We start from the raw sequence: 24733 nt of genomic DNA, 5'->3' as shown, positions 1-24733 counted from the left end.
AGGAGGTGAACCCTTTCGACCAGCGGGTCCGACTTGTGCGCCCGCACATGTTTTCGGAGCAAGATGGGTCCTGGGGCCGCCAGCCAGGTCGGCAGCGACGTTCCAGAGGAGGACTTCCTGGGGAAGACAAGGAGGCGCTCATGAGGCATTTGGTTAGTGCTGGTACACAGTAGTGACCGGATGGAGTGGAGGGCGTCCGGGAGGACCTCCTGCCACCGTGAAACTGGGAGGTCCCTGGACCGTAGGGCCAGTAGGGCGGTCTTCCAGACCGTGCCGTTCTCCCTCTCTACTTGCCCGTTCTCCCGGGGGTTGTAGCTGGTCGTCCTGCTCGAGGCTATACCGTTGCTGAGCAGGAACTGACGCAGCTCGTCACTCATGAAGGAGGACGCCCTGTCGCTGTGGGCGTATGCGGGGCAACCGAACAGTGTGAATATGGTGTTCAGGGCTTTAATGACTGTGGCCGCGGTCATGTCAGGGCAGGGGATGGCGAATGGGAAGCGGGAGTACTCGTCCACCACATTAAGGAAGTATGTGTTGCGGTCGGTGGAGGGGAGGGGTCCTTTGAAATCCAGACTAAGGTGTTCAAAGGGGCGGGAAGCCTTAATCAGGTGCGCACCATCCGGCCTGAAAAAATGCGGTTTGCACTCTGCGCAGATGTGGCAGTTCCTTGTGACTGTACGGACCTCCTCCAAAGAGTATGGGAGGTTGCGGGACTTAATAAAGTGGTAGAACCGAGTGACCCCCGGGTGGCAGAGGTCCTCGTGGAGGGTTTGGAGGCGGTTAATTTGTGCGTTGGCACATGTGCCGCGGGATAGGGCATCGGGCGGCTCGTTCAGCTTTCCGGGACGATACAAGATCTCGTAGTTGAAGGTGGAGAGCTCGATCCTCCACCTTAAGATCTTGTCGTTTTTGATTTTGCCCCGCTGTGCATTATCGAACATGAAGGCTACCGACCGTTGGTCCGTGAGGAGAGTGAATCTCCTGCCGGCCAGGTAATGCCTCCAATGTCGCACCGCTTCCACTATGGCTTGGGCTTCCTTTTCCACTGAGGAGTGGAGGATTTCTGAAGCGTGGAGGGTTCGGGAGAAAAAGGCCACGGGTCTGCCCGCTTGGTTAAGGGTGGCCGCTAGAGCTATGTCGGAGGCGTCGCTCTCGACCTGGAAGGGGAGGGACTCGTAGATGGCGCGCATCGTGGCCTTTGCGATATCCGCTTTGATGCGGCTGAAGGCCTGGCAAGCCTCTGTCGACAGAGGGAAGGTCGTGGTCTGTATTAGGGGGCGGGCCTTGTCTGCATACTGGGGGACCCACTGGGCGTAGTATGAAAAAAACCCCAGGCAGCGTTTTAGGGCTTTTGAGCAGTGCGGGAGGGGAAATTCCATGAGGGGGCGCATACGTTCGGGGTCGGGGCCTATTATCCCATTGCGCACTACGTAGCCCAGGATGGCTAGCCGGTTGGTGCTAAAAACGCACTTGTCCTCGTTGTATGTGAGGTTCAAGGCTTTAGCGGTCTGGAGGAATTTTTGGAGGTTGGCGTCGTGGTCCTGCTGATCGTGGCCGCAGATCGTTACATTGTCGAGATACGGGAACGTGGCCCGCAACCCGTGTTGATCAACCATTCGGTCTATCTCTCGTTGGAAGACCGAGACCCCGTTTGTGACGCCAAATGGGACCCTTAGGAAGTGGTATAATCGCCCGTCTGCCTCGAAGGCTGTGTACTTGCGGTCACTTGGGCGGATGGGGAGCTGATGGTAGGCGGACTTGAGGTCCACGGTGGAGAAGACCTTATATTGGGCAATCCGATTGACCATGTCGGATATGCGGGGGAGAGGGTACGCGTCTAGTTGTGTGTACCTGTTGATGGTCTGGCTATAGTCTATGACCATCCTTTGCTTCTCCCCTGTCTTTACTACTACCACCTGTGCTCTCCAGGGACTATTGCTGGCCTGGATTATGCCTTCCTTCAGTAGCCGCTGGACTTCGGACCGAATGAAGGTCCGGTCCTGGGCGCTGTACCGTCTGCTCCTAGTGGCGACGGGTTTGCAATCCGGGGTGAGGTTTGCAAACAAGGATGGGGGTTGAACCTTGAGGGTTGCGAGGCCGCAGATAGTGAGTGGGGGTATTGGGCCGCCGAATTTGAAGGTTAGGCTCTGTAGATTGCACTGGAAGTCTAATCCCAGTAATGTGGGGGCGCAGAGTTGGGGAAGGACGTAGAGCCTGTAGTTTTTGAACTCCCTCCCTTGCACTGTTAGGGTAACTATGCAGAAGCCTTTGATCTGTACGGAGTGGGATCCTGCAGCTAGGGAAATCTTTTGTGCGCTGGGACGGATGGTCAAAGAACAGCATCTTACCGTGTCGGGGTGGATAAAGCTCTCCGTGCTCCCGGAGTCGACCAGGCATGGTGTCTCGTGCCCGTTTATCAGCACCGTTGTCGTCGTCGTCTGGAGCGTCCGGGGCCGTGCTTGGTCCAGCGTCATTGAAGCCAGACGTGGTCGTAATGGTTGAGCGTCTTCTTCGAACCCCGTGGAGCCGTCGACACTGGGGTCCGTTGTTGCCGTCCAAGATGGCGTCGGGGGTGAACAAGATGGCTGCCCCCATGCATCGCACATGGCTGGGGGGTCACAAGATGGCGGCGGGGGTTGACAAAATGGCCGCCCCCATGCGTCGCACAGGTCTGGGGTGGTCCAAGATGGCGGCGCCCCTCCTCCCCTCGTGGTGGCCGGGACCCAAAATGGCAGCACCTGCGGGTCGCACATGGGGCGCTGGGGGGGTTGGGGAGCGTTAGGAACACGCAGGACTCCCTCTTCTCTGGGGACAGCGGTGGCCGGGACCCAAAGTGGTAGCGCCGGCGGGTCATACATGGGGCGCGGGGGGGGGGGGGGGGTTGGGGAGCGTTAGAGACGCGCAGAACTCCCTCTTCTCCGGGGAGAGCGGTGGTCGGGTCCCAAAGTGGTTGCGCCTGCGGGTCGTACATGGGGCGCTGGGGGGGGGTTGGGGAGCGTAAAAGGCGTGCTGGGCTCCCTGTTCTCCTGGGACAGCGGCGACCTCCCGGGACCGGCACACAGCCGCGAAATGGCCCTTTTTCCCGCAGCTCTTACAGATCGCTGCGCGGGCTGGGCAGCGCTGCCGGGGGTGTTTCGCCTGGCCGCAGAAATAGCAGCGGGCTCCCCCGGTGCGACTTGGCGTTTGAACCGCGCAAGCCTGTGGGGTGTCCGGGGGGGGGGGGGGTTTGTCGCGACGGGTGCGTACGGAGCCCAATGGGCTGCCGCGCGGTCGGGGCCGTAGGCGCGGGCGTTTCGCGCGGCCACGTCCAGGGAGGCTGCTAGGGCCCGTGCCTCTGAGAGTCCTAGCGACTCTTTTTCTAAAAGTCTTTGGCGGATTTGGGAGGAGTTCATACCTGCCACAAAAGCATCGCGCATTAACATGTCCGTGTGTTCATTTGCGTTCACCGGCGGGCAGCTGCAGGCCCATCCCAAAATTAGTAGCGCGGCGTAGAATTCATCTATCGATTCTCCGGGACTTTGCCGTCTCGTTGCGAGTTGATAGCGAGCGTAGATCTGGTTTACTGGGCGAACATAGAGACCTTTTAGTGCTGCGAACGCCGTCTGGAAATCCTCTGCGTCTTCGATGAGAGGGAAAATCTCCGTGCTTAACCTCGAGTGCAGGACCTGTAGTTTTTGGTCTTCTGTGACCCGGCCGGGGGCCGTTCTGAGGTAGGCCTCGAAACAAGTCTGCCAGTGCTTGAAAGCTGCTGCTGCGTTCACTGCGTGGGGGCTGATCCTCAGGCATTCCGGGATGATCCTGAGCTCCATAGTCCTTTAGTCACGCTTAATAAATTGTAGCGCACAAAGACCCCGAGAGACGTATAGAGTGAAGTCGATGAGGCTTTATTAAGCGTGACTGTTCCCCCGCAGTTCAGTAGTAGACTGGCCTGCGGGGGAGGACTCCTGGTTCTTATACTCCGCCTTCAGGGCGGAGCTAGAGGTCAACGGCCAACCAGGACCCGGGATCTGTCAGCCAATGACATCACGGCTTCACAGTCCCACATTACCCCTAATGCATTCTACCACACTAACTGACAGCCTCTCTGACCCAAGTACAAAGAACAATAGAGCACAGGAACAGGCTCTTCGGTCCTCCAAGCCTGTACCAGTCATAATACCACCCTTGGCCAAAACCATCAGCACTTCCTAGTATCCCTCGATACCAATCCAAGTAATTCAGCATCAGTACACTCACGCACAATTGTACTGCCTACTGCCATCATATGCACGTTTTTTGACGATTACCGAGCTGTAGGAGATATGGTGGGATAAGCCGGAGAAATCTGAAGGGTAGGACCAGGATCAGGGAGTTAAGATTTCTACCACCTTGATGGGCAAGACAGTATGCAGGTGGGAACACCATGAGCTCCAGTTCTCCTCTTATGTCACACTCCATCCTGACTTGGAAAAACATGGCTCCTCCTTCATTATGGCAGGGAATATCTGGGAATTCCTGAGTACTGTGAGAGTACTTCCACCGCAGAGACTTTAGCAGTTCAAGAAGATGGCATCTCCATGTCCCCAAGGGAAATGAGGGACGGGGACTATTGTTGCTCCCCTCCCATGAAAAAAATAAATGAATTCACAGGGACAATGGGAGAACAGGGTAACCCAAGGGATAAAGAAAATAAGAAAGAGTTGCATTTATATAGCAGCATTCGCAGCCTCGGACGTCTCAACGTGTTTTACAACCAATAAAGCACATTTGAAGTGCAGTCACTGGTGCAATATAGAAAACACTTCAGGCAATGTGGCAATGTTTACACAGTAAGTTCCTCATAATACAATATGCTAATAGTCTGTTTATCTTTAGTGATGTCAATTGAGAGGTCATTATTGGCAAAGGTAGAGAGGAGCATACCCCTTCCAAGCAGGCAGGGCCTTGAATACCACCTCATCGGATACACAAGATGCTGTATCCTAGGGAAGTTATTATCTGGGCAGAGTGCAGGTGGTGGGCCGAGAACTGGAGAAAACAGAGTGGCATTCAGATAAGTAAAGACAGCTATCATGCCCAGTAGAGCCACCTCATATTTTGAACTTTCAGTCTATACTTTTAAAAAATTGGACACAAACAAGCTGTTAATATGGCTGCTGAGAAATCTGTGACTTTTGGATTTTGCATTATAAACAGTATCGAGTCTCTGCCGAATATTGAATTAAATATGGAAGTAGTTGAGTATCTTACAGCCATTTGTGGAATTCACACATCTCATTATTTAAAGATGGACCAACACTAAAGACAATGGAGATTGCAGACTGCCAGTCTTCCTGTTTCATAGAAACTCAATGGCCACCATCAACTTCTCATTGTATCACAACGGCCTCCCCCATCCAATCTAGACTGGATGGTCCTCAGATGTGCTAACCCATCAGTCATGTGATTGAAGCTGGGTTCAAGGACTGCATCGTGATTATCCCAGGACCCAGTAGATCCATCAGAATCGTCAGCTGTCGGGCAATCTGAGAAACTAGCTGCAAGTCATCAAGCAGCTAAAGACATACCCTGTTCCAGTTTCAAAGTACACCTGGGGACAACCCTCCCAGCTATTCGACTACAAGGAAACCCGCAACCTGCTGTGAATGCTTCAGTTTACAGGACCCTCACCTCAACTTTAAATCGTTGAATCCATTCAAGAAACCGCAGACCTGCCACCTGGGAAACCATAAATCATAAATCAGAGACTACATGAACTGTGTCATGTGAGAGTACCTTTAAGAAATGGGTGTTTAAGAAATGTACCTTTAAGAAATGGGTGTTTATCAGTGATGTCAGAGTGTGGGTGGAGCTGGGCAGTCTGTCAGCTCTTTTACTTTCATTTTAGGCTGTTTGCTGCAGGGTGTGTTTTAGTTTTGTTTTCAATGTTGGAGCTGAAGCCAGACATTGCAGCTGTACTGCTGTTCTCTCTGCCATGAAAAGACTATCTCTTGATCATTTGGTGAATTCAGAATTATAAATGTTTTTAGTAGTGACTTTAACCTGATGTGCTTCTGTTAAAGGTTTTGTTTTTAAGTCGTATGGATGTTAAAAGGAAAGCTTAAAGGATTACTTAGTGTTGTAGTCTTTGGGGGTTGTATTTGAATTAATGGTTGCCAAGATGTTCACTGTATGTTTTAAAAAGGTTAACTTGAGTTCATAGAATAAACATTGTTTTGCTTAAAAAAATACTTTTCCATTTCTGCTGTACCACACCTGCAGAGTGGGCCGTGTGCTCCCCATACCACAATCTATTAAAAGTTATGGGTCAGATGAACTCCATGATACACTTTGGGGTTCTCTAAACTCTGGCCCATAACAACTGTAATCTGTAAACATGCACTAACTTTATCCATATTCATCCTTAGTCTATGTGTTGGATTGTGTGTGTGATTAGTCAGCATTCGCAAGGAACCAGGACAGACATAGTGGGATGAATGATCTCCATCTGTTCTGCAAAATCATTCAGTGGCACAGGTGGTTAGCACTGTTGCTTCACAGCGTCAGGGTCCCAGGTTTGATTCCCATCCAGGACAAAGCAGCCCACTTGACTGGCATCTCTCCCACAAACATTCACACCCTGCACCAGCTACGCACAGTAGCAGCCATGTGTAACATTTACAAAATGCACGACTGCAACTCACCATGTCTCCTTCAACAGCACCTTCCAAACCTGCAATCTGTCACTGAGAAGGACAACGGCAGCAGATTCATTGGAGCACCAACTGCAAGATCCTTCCCTCCCAAGTGGTACTTCGTATTTTATCAGTGCTTAACAATAATCTCCTCGTTCTTGTACTCTGTTCCTTGATTTTATGATTTATTAGAAGCTTTGTTATTCCGTTCTACCCACCATCAAAGATTCCTGTACAAAGACAGCAGATATTTCTGTTCTTGCACCTCCTTTAGAATTCTACTATTTCATGCATACGGTCTCCCCTCATCATTCCTACCAAAATGTTTCACCTCACATTTTTCTCTGAATTTTATCTGCCACTGCCTCCCCATCCAACCAGCCTATGGACAGAATCGTCCCAGAAATCGACAACGTCGGATTTCAGGGGGAAATGCGGCATTTAACCCGACAGTAATAGCGGCTTTCTTCCAACGTGCTGCACTTAGTCAAAACTATTTTGCAGGCGTGGTTTCTATGCTGTATTGCTGGTGGGCAGCCTCTGATTCACCCGTCCCGCCATCACTTCAGCTCTTCAATGATCTGGGTGCCATATTTGAAGGCGGCCTCTGTACACAGCGAGCACACATGCTGGCGGAAAGTCATGGTTGCCAAAGCTAAGAAGCGTACTACCTCAGAATACACTGACACCTCTCTTGTGTGTCTGCTGGATGCAGTGGAGGCCCCTCTGTAATGTACTCTGCCCATGCTCTGGACAAAGACCTGTATCCAAGGTGACCAATGCATGGGGGCAGTGGTCAGTGTCAACCCTCTGCAGAAGAGAACAGCCATCCAGTGCCGCCAGAGGATGAAGGATCTCTTCCATTTTACCAGGTTAAGTCACTCTCCTCATTACTCACACATCCATTACACATCCACATGAATCTCACTGATCTCCAGTTCAAGGGACATCACTACTCTCACTCCCACACACGTCTTCATCTCCCCTGCAGGTCATCTCCTCATCATTTCACTGCTCCTACTCACCAACCATGCATGTCAGGTATTCTTAGCATCTGCCCTGCCACGTGTGCTGCTTACACTCTCTCCATCTATCTTCATGCAGGATAAGAAGGCGAGATCCCAGACTGGTGAAGGAATGGTTGGACTCAAGGTGATCACCGACTTTGAAGACAATGATTCAGCTGGTTGTAGAGGATGAGGACTGTTCCGGTCCTGATCGGGAAGTCGATGGCGCTCAACCAAGTGAGAATCCCGCATTACAGTATCCATCAGGCAACCATGCGGAGGGTGATGTCCTCAGTTTCTCATACCTCTGCCATGCACTCATGATCTCTTTTTTTTTTGAAAATGAAACAGTGAAGATTTTGACTCCAGAAGAGGAGCACCAAGACCAACAAGAAAATGAAATAGTGAAGATTTTTACTCCAGAAAAGGAGCACCAAGAAACCAAAGGTGATTCAAATGAACCAGAAATAATTCCAGAAGAGGAGCACAAAGAAATCAATGATGATTCAAGTGAACCAGAAATGACTCTAGAAGAGGAGTACCAAGGAAGTAAAGAAGAGGAATGAAATCCACCACAAATGACTGATGTCACCAACATTAATGCAACATCAGATCATTAGACAATTCTCAAGAAGAAACGCTCAATGTAACAGATACCACAACGGACACTGACACCAATAACTGTGACAATGACTCAAATCATCCACACGGAACACTCATTGAGCGCAACAAGAACAAACACCGCCAGACGCACAGCAGAAACAACAACAGCAACAAAAACAACATGCAGCGCAACAAGAACAACAAGCATAACAGAAACAAGCACGACAAAAAAAGGACAAAGAACAGCGACAAAAACAAAATAGAAACAACAAGCACAACAAAAACAACAAGAACGACAACAAAAACAACAAACACAGAAACGACAGAAACAACAACAATGAAACAACGACCTGTACAACATGGTACAACTCTGCACATGAAGGACAATGCCACAGCACACTGCGAAACAATGACGAGGCTATAAACATGCCAAGGCATGAAAAAGAATCTCACAAATTCACATCTGCTCCAGAACAAGCAAGCACGCCAGCTTTCAACGCAGATGACACACTAGATCAATACCACAAGCACAGAAAAAGGTCCAGGTCAGACAATGGTGTATACCGCAAGTATAGAGAAAAAAAAAAAAAGTCTATTTCATACAACAAAGTGATTTGACCATTCGAACACCTCATGATGACTTGATGGTCACTTAAACACAAGAACACTGACAACGTGCACAAAGAAATAACGACATTAACATCACCACTTCAACAACAGAAGACAAAAGCAACTCAACCAAACAAATTCATAAAGTTTGGACTCACAAATTTTTTTTAAGATTGGACTCATAAATATTAATTGGCTTTGTATAATCATCAAGATCGTCACAACTTGTACATAACATCATTTGTCTACCTATTTCACGCAAGCGAGAAAACCTTAGAGACTAAATGTATGCACATTTAACGGACTAACTCATTGATTTTATGTAATGCATTTGCAAACTGCATCCATTGTTTGTTCAATTTTCTTTACAACATACAGAAAATATGTAACACCAAAAAAAGGGGATGAAGTGATCTCTATATGTGCATGTACACAAGGGGTTAATGTGTAATCAGTAGCACCACATGATCACTAGAGGGCCGGACCAACAGGGGTATAAAAGGCACCATATTGGGTCTCTGGGTCTCTCGGGGGTGCACTGTGACCAGGGCAATAGCAGAGTAGTTCAGATGGCTCGTGGAGTTACGTATAGTTACTGTAGTTAGATCTTGTTTACCTTATCACTAGTATCAAAGTTAAAGTAAAGAACTCATGCAATTATTGTTATAGTTACTCAATAAACCTTTTGTTACTACTGGATGAGTTTGAGTCTTCTCCATCGAGATTCAGAAGACCTCTTCATTAGCCAAGGATTGAGTAGCACATATTACCTACCACACAGGTAACAAAACAAGCAGTAATCCGCTTTCTGTCTGGGGGAGGGGGCGGATTTGCCAGCCATGCTGGCGCAGGAATCAATTTCCTTAACTCTGAAAAAGGTCAATGATCCCATGGAGTGTGGATCATACTGACCTATTTCGCTGTTAAATGCTGATGCTAAGTTGTTGGCTCAAGTGTTGGAAACACATTTGGAGCCCTACCTGCCAGGGGTGATTTTGAAGGAGCAAAGAGGATTTGTTAAGGGTCGGCAGTTGTCAGCCAACATTAGGAGATTGTTGAATGTGGTGTTGCCACCCTCTTCAGTGACCAAGCCAGAGGTGATTATTTTGATGAATGAGGAAAGGCGTTCAACCGGGTTGAGTGGGGGGGTACCTTCGAGATTTCGGGGCGGTATTGGCTTTGGACCAAAACTTATATCTTGGATTAGGCTTTGGTATAGGGCCTCCACTGCGAGTGTCTATACTAATGCCCTGGGCTCAGTTACTTTCAACTGAACAGGGATACAAGGCAGGGGTGTCCATTATCTCCACTGCTGTTTGCCTTAGCGATCGGGCCACTAGCCATTGTGCTGAGGTCATCTACCAGTTGGAGGTGTATAGAGCATGGAGGGAGGGAACATAGTGTGCCTTTATTTGGGGATGATTTGCTGTTGGATATCACAGCCCACTCACCAATGTGGGGGAGATAATGGAGCTGCTCAAGAAATTTGGCTCCTTTTCAGGGTAAAAGCTAAACCTGGGCAAGAATGAATTTTTCCGGGGAATCCCCTGGGGAGAGAAGTGGATCTGGGGAGATGCTACCGCTTGGTGTGGCCAGGACTAGTTTCCGGTATCTGGGAATTCGGTGACCGTGATTGTACCTTGCTCCATAAGGCATTTCTGCAAAGGGATCGACAATCAGGGGGGTTGGCACTATCTAATCTGCTGTGTTATTACTGGGCGGCAAACAATGAGAAGGTGCGGGGGTGATTTAAGGATCTGTATGGGGGCGGATGGAGGAAGCTTTGTGCATAGGACCGAGTCTGAGGGCCCTTGTTACTGCTCCACTCCCGTTCTCTGTGGTAAAATCTTCGCCGAGCCCATTGGTTATGGCCGTTAAGGTCCTGCCCTTGGACGAGCTAGAGGAGGGAAGGATCTCAGACATTTATGGGCAAATGTTTGCGACGGTGCAGTCATCACTGGAAAAAGTAGAGGAAGTGGGAGGACGAGCAGGGCTTGGACTTCGGGGGGGGGTTAGGCACTTTATAGGATTAACTTCAGCTCCTCGTGTACAAGGTTAAGTCTAATACAGTTCAAGGTGGTGCACAGGGCGCACATTATCAGGGCACGTATGAGTGGGTTCTTCTCGGGGGTGAAGGACAGGTGTGAGCGATGCTCTCGGGAGCCAGCTAACCACACGCACATATTCTGGTCCTGACCCAAGTATGTTAATTTTTGGGTCTCTTTTTCTGAAATGTTTGTCATGTGAGAGTACTTTTAAGAAATGGGTGTTTATAAATGGGTGTGTATATAAATATCTGGAGTGAGAGTACCTTTAAGAAATGGGTGTTTATAAATGGGTGTGTATATAAATATCTGGAGTGAGAGTACCTTTAAGAAATGGGTGTTTACTACTGCAGTGATGTCAGAGAGTGGGTGGAGCTGGGCTGTCTGTCAGCGTTTTACTTTCATTTTAGGCTGTTTTAAAAAGGTTAACTTGAGTTCATAGAATAAACATTGTTTTGCTTTAAAAAATACTTTTCCATTTCTGCTGCACCACACCTGTAGAGTGGGCCGTGTGCTCCCCATACCACAATCTATTAAAAGTTGTGGGTCAGGTGAACTCCATGTTACACTTTGGGGTTCTCTAAACCCTGGCCCATACCACGTTGTCAGGGATTCTGGGTGTTAAGCTGAAGCCATGCCCATTGGTGGCCATTTTTGGAGTGGCATACTCACTGGTACTGCAGGAGGGCCGAAGGCAGAAGTTTTGGCCATCGCCTCATTAATCGCCCTGGCAGAGGTCTCCACTGCCGCCTCAGGCTTTGGCCTGGTTATGGGACCTGATGGAATTTCTGCACCTTGAGAAGATCAAGTATGTCATGAGGGGAATCGGTGGATGGGTTTCACTCAAGTGGCAGCCGTTCGTTGCCTTTTTCGGGAAGCTGGTTACCGTCAGCTGTCGGGGAGGGTGTTGGGGTTGGACAGTCTATTAAGTTCCTCTTTGTGGGACTTGGGGGGTAGTCTTGGTTTAAAACCGGGTTGGGATGGGTTGTGTTGTATTAAGGTTACTTTTGTAATAATGAAAATTGTTTGAATAAAAATATTTAAAAGAAATAAATAATCATTTCTTTACTAATCTTATGGTGGGGTTACATGACAAAGGAAATGGAGCCATTACAAAAGAGAGTGTCATCACAGAAGCATTCCACAGTTGTTCTAACTGTTCAGGTTAGATTCCACAGGCGCCAGCAAACTTTCAGCATTCCATTCTTCAGACAGGAGCTCAGACACTCAATAGAAAAAGGCTACTGCACTGTGAGAGGCAGCGCTACATAGTCTAATACAACTCTTCCCCGAAATCCAGCAAGGATCAACAGATAACTACCAGATTGAGAGAGTGGGCTGATCTAGTCCAACATTAGACAGTGCTCAGAGGGAGGGGTCAGTGGCAAGCAAACAGGTTTGTACAAAGGAAACAGAAGCATGATAGAATTTAAAGATAAGTCATGAAAGTATAATGCGCATGGATCAGTTGGAATAGTGGTGAATAGAGGCATACAGCAGATTCAGCCCCAAGTTAGTGGACATTCTGTGCATCTATCTAAGGGAACAGGAGTTCTTTCACTTTCGCACACTCCGTGATCAAGATCGGCATTAATTTTTTTTTTTTAAGTGAAGAGATTCTGCCATTAAGACCTCACAGCACAGACTGCAATGTGCAAAGTGAATGGAACAGCACAGGTTACTGGGCGTTGGTCACAAGAACGGTGTCCCTAAGTGTCAACACCGAAACTGCAGCCTGTGAAAAGGATTGTGTGCCTCATAATTCATCAGAGTAACCTGTAACTTTCACCACATCCTAGTCCCTTGGGCATCGATCTATAATAAATCCACCCTGAATGCAAAAAGACGTTGGCAGCACTGATGGTTTCAGCTATGAACAGAGTACCACCTGGCATCCCTAATGCCAGCCCATAATCCCCACAGGATTTACACACATTCAGAAATGAACACATGTTTTCATCTCAAAACACAAATAAACTTTCTATTTGACAGAAAACATGTTTGCGCTTTTCCTCATCCTTTTTCAGCAGCTTTTGGCAAATTTGAACATTTGTGTGCGTCTAGGCTTCTCTGCAAAATTTCTAGGATTTCAAAACTCTATTTTATTTCCATTTCCTGACACCATGTTCTGTGTTTAAAGACAGCAGTGTTGCACAGGATTTTCTCATTGCAAGACTTTATTCAACGAATTGTAAAATGGTAGCTTACAGAGAGATTGCCTCATGACAAGGTTATTGCAAGCCAGATAGGACATGTCATACTACTTGCAAAACCAAAACTGCCCCGACATGGGGATTTGAATATTTATTTTAGGAGAGCCAATGAGGTATTATCATAGAATTTACAGTGCAGAAGGAGGCCATTCGGCCCATCGAGTCTGCACCGGCTCTTGGAAAGAGCACCCTATTTAAGCCCACGCCTCCACCCTATCACCGGAACCCAGTAACCCAAAAAACACTTTTTGGACACTAAGGGCAATTTTATCATGGCCAATCCACCTAACCTGCACATCTTTGGACTGTGGAAGGAAACCGGAGCACCCGGAGGAAACCCCCGCACACACGAGAACATGCAGACTCCACACACAGTCACCCAAGCCGGGAATTAAACCTGGGACGTTAGAGCTGTAAAGCAACTGTGCTAACCACTATGCTACCATGCTGCCCCACGGTATTCTGCATCTGTTAACAGCTGGAAGAAGGAATGTATTCTGGGACAGGAAGAGCACAACTCTAAATAAGGACCGGGACAGACTGGCTGGGATTCTGGACACATCTGGAGTAGTGCTTTTCATCCCTAATGGCAAATGCCAACAGTGATTCCTGGTGTAACTTTCAAAATATCCAAATCAGGTATCCAAAGTAAACTTGTGCCATCACTACAGAAAATGTACACAAAAAAATAAACCAACAAATACCGAAATCTTGTGTCCTCCTAGATTCCCTCATACCCAATCAAATGTCAACAGAAGCGGAAAAATCCTTTGCATTTCCTACAATTGCCTTTTTTTTCCATATGACTTGTGACACTATAGGGCTACTAGTTTAAATATCTATTGTCACGCCAAATGCCCAATTCTGGGAGAAAGATGGAAATGTAAAACACAAGCAATGTATACCAAGGTCAATTGAGAGGATAGTACAAAATAATGGAATTCTTTTTAAAAAGTAAACCAACCATCTTGTTCCACAGCGATTTAATCAGAGTCTAGTTAAATCATTCACAGACTGGAGCCAGTAACAAACACACTGCAGAGAGTGGGCTATCATGCAGCTTCCACAGCACACTCAATCAATGCACACAGCATGCTCCAGCTCCTGTGAAAATGGCTGGCCTGTCCAGAACGATTTTCAGTTTTTAAAGTACTACAAAGGTTCAGGACTTGTAAACTTTTAATAATAGGCAGCCTAAATAAACAAGAGCCTCAAAGAATGCCTGCAGGGAAAGAGAATATCAATAGCTGCCGAGGAATAAAGCAATAAGACCTTGAGCAGACTCAAGGACATTCTAATTCTAAACAATGCACTTCATTATAACAGCACAACTCAAATTCAGAGCACGCACACATACCGAGCTACTCCCAGTAATTACACTGATCTCTAACCGCACACCAGTGCAGATTTGTGCGAAGATCTTGATGGGTGGACAAAATTCGACATACAATGAATCAAGCTGTCATATTTACATGCTACATCATCTTAACTAACCAGTCCCACAATAGTGTAATTAACAAGTCATTGAGGACTCCATGTCGACTGGGTAAGAGATTGCAGTTTTAGTATTTTCTAATGAGCATTCCTTACTCCATACTTTTGTTAGTAAAAATCCTAGCCTAATATAATGTACCAATGAAACACACGACTATTAAAGATGCAGTGTGGGGATAAAGAAGCATTACTCTGCTGTACCTGAATTGGGAGCGTTTGATGGGGAGAGTGTAGAGGGAGCTTTACTCTGTATCTAACCCTGTGCTGTATCCGTCCTGGGAGTGTTTGGGTCAAGGAACAGTGCAGAAGGCACTTTACTCTGTATCTAACCCAGTGCTGTACCGGTCCTGGGAGTGTTTGATAGGGACAGTGTAGAGGAAGCGTTATTCTGTATCTAACCCCGTGCTGTACCTGTCCTGGGAGTGTTCGATGGGGACTGTGTAGCTTTTACTCTATATCTAATCCCGTGCTGTACCTGTCCTGGGATTGTTTGATGGGGACTGTGTAGAGGGAGCTTTACACTGTATCTAACCCCATGCCGTACCTGTCCTGGGAGTGTTCGATGGGGACAGTGTAGAGGGAGCTTTACACTGTATCTAGCCCGTGCTAAACCTGACCTGGGAGTGTTTTATGGGGACAGTGTAGAGGGAGCTTTATTCTGTGTCTAACCCCGTGCTGTACCTGTCCTGGGAATGTTCGATGGGGACTGTGTAGAGTGAGCTTTACTCGGTATCTAACCCTGTGCTGTAGCTGTCTAGGGAGTGTTTGATGGGTACAGTGTAGAGGGACTGTCTATTAATGGAGGTTTGTAATGGTTGGAGACGTTGCAGGTCACCATGGATTCTAAGGATCACTTTCTTGATATGCCAGAGCAGACAGAGGCCTTCATCACTGTCAGGAAGTTGGTGCTGTTTGAGGTGAACTGTTTGGCAATCTCTGTGTGAGGGGGTGGGGGGGGCTGCTTATGTTCTGTACTTGTGCCTTTGTGCATTATGTGCTTTTGAACTTATTTGATAATAATAATAGTCTTTATTGTCACAAGTAGGCTTACATTAAAACTGCAATGAAGTTACTGTGAAAATTCCCTAGTCGCTACATTCCAGCATCTGTTCAGGTACACTGAGGGCGAATTCAGAATGTCCAATTCACTAACAGCATGTCTTTTGGGACTTGTGGGAGGAAACTGGAGCACTCGGAAGAAACCCACGCAGGGACAGGGACAGCGTGCAGACTCCACACAGACAGTGACCCAAGCCGGGAATCGAACCTGGGACCTTGGCGCTGTGAAACAACAATGCTAACCATAGTACATTTGGAGGGGGAAGGGGGGAGTTTAAAAAAGTTCAGGGGATGGCTGTGTGTGTTTGGAGGGCAAAAGAGATTGTTAATGATGGTAGGGTTTGGGCGTGTTTCTTTTGAGGGGATATTGGAGGAGGGCCTTGGCTGGGAGGGGTCACATTGGCCGGGTGGTACGTCAGCTGCATCAGGTAAAGTGGGCGATGCATGAGTATGGGGAGAAGGTTATCATCAGCTGAAAAGGCAAGAAGTTGCTAGAGATTGTGCAGATGTGGGAGGCCTGGGGGCTGGGAGGGGGTGTGTGAAATTGGTGTCTGCTCAAGAAAAAAAATCAATGGGCTGTTTCAGTCCTTGTATGAGTCAGAGCAGCCGAAATGGGGATGTTGGGGTTTTAGATGGGCTGGTGTTTCCTCAGGTAGAGGAGGAGTTGCGGGAAGGTTTGGAGGCGCAGTTGGGGTTGGATGAGATGTATACGACTTTGAGAAAGATGCAGGCTGGGAAGTGCCAGGACCAGATAGGGTCCGGTAGACATTGGTAATAAGTTTGTGGATCAGTTGGCCCCATTGGTGTTGGGGATGTTTAATGATTCACTGGCACAGGATTCCCTTCCAGAGATGTTGGGGCAGGCTTCTATCTCCCTCCTCCTAAAGAAGGATAAGGATCCCAAGGAGTGTGGGTCGTATCGGCTGATTTCTCTGCTAAATGCGGACGCAAAGGTTCTGCCATGTCTTCCGGAGGTTGTGGAAGTGGACAGATGGGCTTTGTAAAGGGCAGGAAGCTGTCATCTAATGTGAGGTGGCTGCTTCATGTGGTTCTTGCACCAGCGGTGAGACCGGAGCCAGAGATAATTGTGTCGTTGGACGCAAAAAAGGCCTTCAATAGGGTTGCATGGGGATACTTGTTCACTGTTCTGGGAAAGTTTGGGTTTGTGTGTGTGTGGGTGCGGCTTTTGTACACAGCACTGTTGGCTAGTTTGCAAACTAACACCATGAGTTCGGGGCCGTTTAGGTTGTACAGGGGGATGATGTACCCATTGTTGTTCACAGTGGTGATTGAGCCATTGGCAATTGCCTTGAGGACTTCGAACAAGTGGAGAGGGATTGTGAGGTGAGGGTGGGTGGATGGATCGGGGGAGAGCATATGGTACCTTTGGATGCTGATGATCTCTTGCTGTACATAAGGGACCCCGTGGACAGTGATGGAAACCAGCTTCCAAGAAGGGAGCCAAGAAAGTCATTAAGAAACCGGCAGTAAAGGGCGGCAAGAAGCGGCGAAAGTCGAAGGAGAGTTACTCCATCTACAAAGTGATGAAGCAGGTTCACCCTGACACTGGCATCTCCTCCAAGGCCATGAACTTGTTCGTCAACGATATTTTTTTTTTTTTTTATAAATGTTTTATTGAAATTTTTTTCCCAAACAACAATTTTTCCCCTCTTACAAAGCAAACGCAACAATAATACAGAAATTTTAAACAATACACAAGTAACAAAACCCCTTTATCTTTGACCTAAACTAAACCCCCCCCCCTCCCCCTGGGTTGCTGCTGCTGGTCATCTGTCTTCCCTCTAACGTTCCCCTAGGTAGTCGAGAAATGGCTGCCACCGCCTGGTGAACCCTTGAGCCGATCCTCTCAGGGCAAACTTTATCTGCTCCAGTTTAATGAACCCCGCCATATCATTTACCCAGGCCTCCAGTCCGGGGGGTTTCGCCTCCTTCCACATGAGTAGGATCCTGCGCCGGGCTACTAGGGACGCAAAGGCCACAACGTCGGCCTCTTTCGCCTCCTGCACTCCCGGCTCTTCCGCAACTCCAAATAGAGCTAACCCCCAGCCTGGTTTGACCCGGGCCTTCACCACCCGCGAAATCACTCCCGTCACTCCCTTCCAATACCCTTCCAGTGCCGGGCATGTCCAAAACATATGTGCGTGGTTTGCCGGGCTCCCGCCACACCTCCCACATTTGTCCTCCACTCCAAAGAACCTGCTCAATCTTGCTCCCGTTATGTGTGCTCTATGTAGCACCTTAAATTGAATCAGGCTAAGCCTGGCGCATGAGGAAGAGGAATTTACCCTGCTTAGGGCATCAGCCCACATACCCTCCTCTATCTCCTCCCCTAGTTCTTCTTCCCACTTTCCTTTTAGTTCGCCCACCGACTCCTCCCCCTCTTCCCTCATCTCTCGGTAAATCTCTGACACCTTGCCCTCTCCGACCCACACCCCTGAAAGCACCCTGTCCTGTATCCCCTGTGTCAGGAGCAACGGAAATCCCCTCACCTGTTGTCTAGTAAATGCCCTCACCTGCATATATCTCAAGAAATTTCCCCGGGGCAACTTATACTTTTCCTCCAATGCTCCCAAGCTCGCAAAAGTCCCATCTATAAATAAATCTCCCACCCTCCTAATTCCCAACTGGAACCAGCTCTGAAATCCTCCATCCATTCTTCCTGGGGCGAACCTATGGTTGTTCCTGATTGGGGACCCCACCAGGGCTCCCCGCACCCCTCTCTGTCGCGACCACTGTCCCCAGATATTCAATGTTGCCGCCACCACCGGGTTCGTGGTAAACTTTTTAGGTGAGATCGGTAGCGGCGCCGTCACCAGCGCCTCTAAACTCGTCCCTTTACAGGACTTTCTCTCCAGTCTTTCCCACGCCGCTCCCTCACCCTCCATCATCCATTTACGTATCATTGCCACATTGGCGGCCCAATAGTAATCGCCCAAGTTCGGTAGTGCCAATCCTCCTCTGTCCCTACTACGCTGAAGGAACCCCCTCCTTACTCTCGGAACTTTCCCTGCCCACACGAAGCTCGTGATGCTCCTGTCTATTTTATTAAAAAAGGTCTTAGTGATTAGTATAGGGAGACATTGAAATACAAATAAGAACCTCGGGAGGACCATCATCTTAATTGCTTGCACCCTGCCCGCCAGCGATAGAGGCTGCATGTCCCACCTCTTGAAGTCCTCCTCCATTTGTTCTACCAACTGTGTCAGATTAAGTCTGTGCAAGGTTCCCCAGCTCCTAGCGATCTGAATCCCCAGGTATCGGAAGTTTCTTTCCACTTTCCTTAGAGGCAAGCCTTCTATCTCTCTACTCTGGTCCCCTGGATGTATCACAAATAATTCACTCTTCCCCATGTTTAGCCTATACCCCGAGAAATCCCCGAACCCCCTCAAAATTCGCATAACCTCTATCATTCCCCCCGCTGGGTCCGACACGTATAACAATAGGTCATCCGCATATAACGAGACTCGGTGTTCTTCTCCCCCTCTAATCACCCCTCTCCATTTCCTGGAGTCTCTCAACGCCATGGCCAGAGGTTCAATTGCCAACGCGAACAACAATGGAGACAGCGGGCATCCCTGTCTTGTTCCCCTATATAGTCGGAAATACTCTGATCTATGTCAACCTGTAACTACGCTTGCCGTTGGAGCCCCATAAAGAAGTCTAACCCAGCTAATAAACCCGTTCCCAAACCCAAACCTCCTTAACACTTCCCATAAATACTCCCACTCCACCCTATCAAATGCCTTCTCTGCGTCCATTGCCACCACTATCTCTGCCTCCCCCTCCACTGGGGGCATCATTATCACCCCTAATAGTCGTTGCACGTTAACATTCAGTTGTCTCCCTTTTACGAACCCTGTCTGGTCTTCGTGCACCACCCCCGGGACACAGTCCTCTATCCTCGATGCCAGTACCTTTGCCAACAATTTGGCGTCCACGTTCAACAATGAAATGGGTCTATAGGACCCGCACTGCAACGGATCTTTATCCCTCTTCAAAATTAACGATATCGTCGCCTCCGACATCGTCGGGGGTAGAGTCCCCCCTTTCCTGGCCTCATTGAACGTCCTCACCATCAACGGGGCCAACAAGTCCACATATTTTCTGTAATACTCCACCGGGAACCCGTCTGGTCCTGGGGCCTTCCCTGCTTGCATGCTTCCCAGTCCCTTAATAACCTCGTCCACCCCAATCGGTGCCCCCAGGCCTACCACCACCCGCTCCTCCACTTTCGGGAACCTCAATTGGTCCAGGAACTGCCGCATCCCCTCCTCTCCCTCTGGGGGTTGAGACCTATACAGTTCCTCATAGAAGGTCTTGAACACCTCATTTATCTTTCCTGCCCTTCGCACCGTGTCTCCCCTTTCGTCTCTAATTCCTCCTATCTCCCTCGCTGCTGCCCTCTTTCGCAATTGATGAGCCAACAGGCGACTCGCCTTTTCCCCATATTCATACCTCCTCTCCTGTGCCTTCCTCCACAGTACCTCCGCCTTTCTGGTGGTCAGAAGGTCAAATTCCGTCTGGAGTCGTCTCCTCTCCCTGTACAATTCCTCCTCCGGGGTCTCTGCAAATTCCCTATCCACCCTTAAAATCTCCCCCAGTAATCTTTCCCTTTCCTTGGCCTCTGTTTTCCTTTTGTGGGCCCCAATGGAGATCAGCTCTCCTCTGACCACCGCTTTTAGTGCTTCCCATACCACTCCCACAGGGGCCTCGCCGTCGTCATTGACCTCCAGATATCTCTCAATACACCCCCGCACTCTTGCACACACTCCCTCATCCGCCATCAGTCCCACATTCTAATCGCCAGAGTGTTCTCTGCTCCCTTTCCTCTCCTAATTCCAGGTCCACCCAATGTGGGGCATGATCCGAAACCGCTATGGCTGAGTACTCAGCTTCTTCCACCCTAGAGATCAACGACCTTCCCAAAACAAAAAAATCTATCCGGGAGTACACTTTATGGACATGGGAGAAGAAGGAAAACTCCCTAGCCCTAGGTCTAAGAAATCGCCATGGATCCACTCCCCCCATTTGGTCCATAAACCCCTTAAGTACCTTGGCCGCTGCCGGCCTTCTTCCGGTCCTTGAGCTGGATCTATCTAGCCCCGGGTCCAGCACCGTATTAAAGTCCCCTCCTAAAATCAAGTTTCCTACCTCCAGGTCCGGTATACGCCCCAGCATCCGTCTCATAAATCCCGCATCGTCCCAGTTTGGGGCATACACGTTAACCAACACGACCTCCATTCCCTCCAGCCTGCCACTCACCATTACATATCTACCTCTGCTATCTGCTACGATGTTCTTTGCTTCAAATGCGACCTGTTTCCCCACCAAAATGGCCACCCCTCTATTCTTTGCGTCCAGTCCTGAGTGGAACACCTGTCCCACCCATCCTTTCCTTAGCCTAACTTGGTCCGCCACCTTTAGGTGCGTCTCTTGGAGCATAACCACGTCTGCCCTTAGTCCTTTCAAATGCGCGAGCACTCTGGCCCTTTTTATCGGTCCGTTCAGGCCTCTCACGTTCCACGTGATCAGCCTCACTAGGGGGCTACCTGCCCCCCTCCCGTGTCGACTAGCCATTACCTTCTCTAGGCCAGTCCCATATCCCGCCTCCGCGCTCCCGCTCGCTCCCCCAGCGTCGCACACCATCCCCGCCCACCCACTCTTTAGCCATTTCCTTTTGGATTTCCGCAGCAGCAACCCAGTTGTCCCCCCCCCCCCCTCCTCCTCCCTCCCCCCCTCCCCGCTAGATCTCTTTCTAGCATGATTGCTCCCCCCATATTACTTCCGTAAGTCAGCTGACTTCAACTGACCCCAGCTACTCCTGCTCACTCCTCGACCCCCCCCATGTGGGGAACTCCCCTCCGCCTTGCGCCTGTCTTCCCGCCTTATTCTTTCTGGTGCGGGAACATCCCTTTACCTGACCCGCCTCTTATGGCGCAGCTCCCTTTCCCCTCCCCCTCCCCTTCCCCATTCTCCAACTATGTCCCGTCTTTCCCCCCTCACCGGCGCCCACATTTCCCCAATGTCTCCCCCCTTCCCTGTTTACTTCTCAATTAACTTCCACCGTAACATTAACAATAACATTTCCTGCAGCATCAGTCCCTCAGTTCCGATCCAATTTCTCTTCTTTGATAAAGGTCCATGCTTCCTCCGCCGTCTCGAAATAATGGTGTCTCTCCTGATACGTGACCCATAGCCTTGCCGGCTGCAGCATCCCGAACTTCACCTTCCTTTTATGCAACACCACTTTGGCTCGGTTGAAGCTCGCCCTCCTTCTCGCCACCTCCGCACTCCAATCCTGGTATACCCGTACCACTGCATTCTCCCATCTGCTACTCCGCACCTTTTTAGCCCATCTCAGGACCTCTTCTCTATCCTTAAGGCGGTAAAATCGCACGATTATCGCCCTGGGTGGTTCTCCCGCTTTTGGTCTTCTCGCCGGAATCCGATTTGCCCACTCCACCTCCAAGGGGCCCGTAGGGGCCTCAGCACCCATCAGTGAGCTCAGCATCGTACTTGCGTACGCTCCACAGTCCACTCCTTCCACACCCTCAGGGAGACCCAGTATCCGAAGGTTCTTCCTTCGCGCTCCATTTTCTAGGGCTTCGATCCTTTCAGTGCACTTTTTATGAAGTGCCTCGTGCGTCTGTGTCTTAACCGCCAGGCCCAGGATCTCGTCCTCAATATCTGTCACCTTCTGCTCCACCACACGGAGCTCTGTCTCCTGGGTCTTTAATGTCTCCTTGAGCCCCTCAATTGCCTGTAGCAACGGGGACAGCACCTCCCTCTTCAGCAGCTCCACGCACCGTCTCACAATTTCATGCTCAGGCCCCCATGTCGCCTGCGCTTTCTCCGCCGCCATCTTGTACTTCTCTCTTTCTGACCCTTTGGTCGACGATTCCTCGCGCTGCAGCCGCCGCCGCCGGTTTTTTCCTCCTTCGTTTGGGGGGGACTCCCTTCTCACACGCCCCACACCGGGTTGCGTCGTCGAAAAATTCCCCGTTGGGGCTCTTAAAAGAGCCCGAAGGTCCGTCGGAGCTGGAGCCGCCGAAGCGTGCGGCTAGCTAGGCATCACCGCAACCGGAAGTCCCTTCAGTGGCCTTGATGAGGTCCTTTCACACTTGTTCCCTCTGCTGCTAGAATTCACTTTTGATACAGGCCCTCAGGTCAGCTTGCAGCTTAAGCTTGCCCTTCCCCCGCCTGCATGCTGGAAGAGGCCCTGTTTATCCTGCAGTTGCAGCCAAATCTTTTACTGTTTCTGCGTGTGTCTGGCAACCAAGAGACATACCCTTCCTGGGGGACACTGTCGGGGGAATATTGCAGCCTTCTTCCCACACCGGGAAATGTCAAACAAATGCCGTGGGGGCCCTGTAAAAGAGCCCAAAAGTCCGTTCCAAGCAGGAGCTGCCGAATATGCGACCTAGCTCTGCATAGCCGCACCCGGAAGTCCGTCAACGATATTTTCGAGCGTATTGCGGAGGAGGCTTCCCGCCTGGCCCTGGGCTAGACAGCTGGTTTGTAATGAACAAGGCCAGCAGCGCGGGTTCAATACCTGTACCAGCTTACCCGAACAGGCGCCGGAATTTGGCGACCAGGGGCTTTGCACAGTAACTTCAAGATTATTCTAGATTATGGGGATATTGGAGGGGTTTGGTTCTTTTTCAAGGTATAAGTTGAATATTGGGAAGAGTATTTTGTCGTTGGTCCTTCAAAGGTGGGGGGGGGAGGAGGAGCCGAGGTGAGGGGGCTTCCGTTTCGCTTTCCTGGAACTAGCTTTTGCTATTTGGGGTCCAGGAGGCGAGGGACTGGGCACAGCTTCGCAAGCTGAATTTCATCAGTTTAGCGAATAGGGTGAAGACAGATGTGCAGAGGCAGGACTGCCTTCCATTGTCTCTGGCAGGCCAGGTGCAGGCGATTAAGAGGATCTGGAGGATGGAGCGGCTTATAATGGGGATTATAAGGGCGGGGCGACCGCCTCTGATTTGGAGGTGGGTCTCACAGAGGGAGAGGCAGGCGGGGGCGTTGGTGCTGCCAAACCTGTTGTTTTACTACTGGTGCCAATGAGGAGAAGGTGTTGGGTTGGTTCAGGGACCAGGAAGTTGTCTGGGTAAGGATGGAGTCAGGGGTCATGTCAGAGATCATGTCTGGAGGCGTTGGCGATGGCTACTTTGCCGTTCACTCCGCCGAAGTATTCGTCAAACCCGGTGGTCAATTCTACGTTAAAGATATGGCGGAGCCACACCAGCATTTTTTTCCAATTAAGGGGCTGCGAGAGGTGGCAGGCCTTGGCAGATGGATAGGTTCAGGTGCGCGATTGGGTCCGGCGAGCTTTTTCAACATTCTCGGTGGGTTTTAAAAGAGGTGGAGATGTGGAGAGAGAGAGAGAGATTTGCATAGTAAATTTCAGAGGTTAAGTTCCAGACAGCTGAAGGCACGGCCACCAAAGTTAAATGATAAAAATTGGGAATACATAAACGGACAGAATTGGAGGAGTGCAATAATCAATGGGGAACACGGTAGCACAGTGGCTAGCACAGTTGCTTCACAACTCCAGGGTCCCAGCTTCGATTCCCCGCTGGGTCACTGTCTGTGCGGAGTCTGCACTTTCTCCCAGTGTCTGCATGGGTTTCCTCCGGAAACCGGAAATAGTGGGAAGTTGTGCTTGGAGTCCGAGGAGATAGGAGAGGTGCTAAATGAATATTTTTCATCAGTATTCACACAGGAAAAGACAATGTTGTCGAGGAGAATACTGAGATTCAGGCTACTAGACTAGAAGGGCTTGAGGTTCATAAGGAGGAGGTGTTAACAATTCTGGAAAGGGTGAAAATAGATAAGTCCCCTGGGCCGGATGGGATTTATCCTAGGATTCTCTGGGAAGCTAGGGAGGAGATTGCTGAGCCTTTGGCTTTGATCTTTAAGTCATCTTTGTCTGACAGGAATAGTGCCAGAAGACTGGAGGATAGCAAATTTTGTCCCCTTGTTCAAGAAGGGGAGTAGAGACAACGCCGGTAACTATAGACCAGTGAGCC

The 24733-nt window shown here is 49.5% G+C and overlaps 1 protein-coding gene across 1 annotated transcript in view; it reads right to left on the bottom strand.

The window, feature by feature from the left end:
* Window positions 1-24733, bottom strand: part of chid1 (chitinase domain containing 1) — a 234762-nt gene that overhangs the window by 130464 nt on the left and 79565 nt on the right. The gene's annotated exons all lie outside the window — the stretch shown is intronic.

The sequence above is a fragment of the Scyliorhinus torazame genome, chromosome 10 (assembly GCF_047496885.1).
Source record: "Scyliorhinus torazame isolate Kashiwa2021f chromosome 10, sScyTor2.1, whole genome shotgun sequence".
In the NCBI taxonomy this organism is placed as follows: domain Eukaryota; kingdom Metazoa; phylum Chordata; class Chondrichthyes; order Carcharhiniformes; family Scyliorhinidae; genus Scyliorhinus; species Scyliorhinus torazame.
The sequence above is the reverse complement of the archived record's forward strand: the minus strand, read 5'-3'. Positions and strand labels throughout refer to the sequence as shown.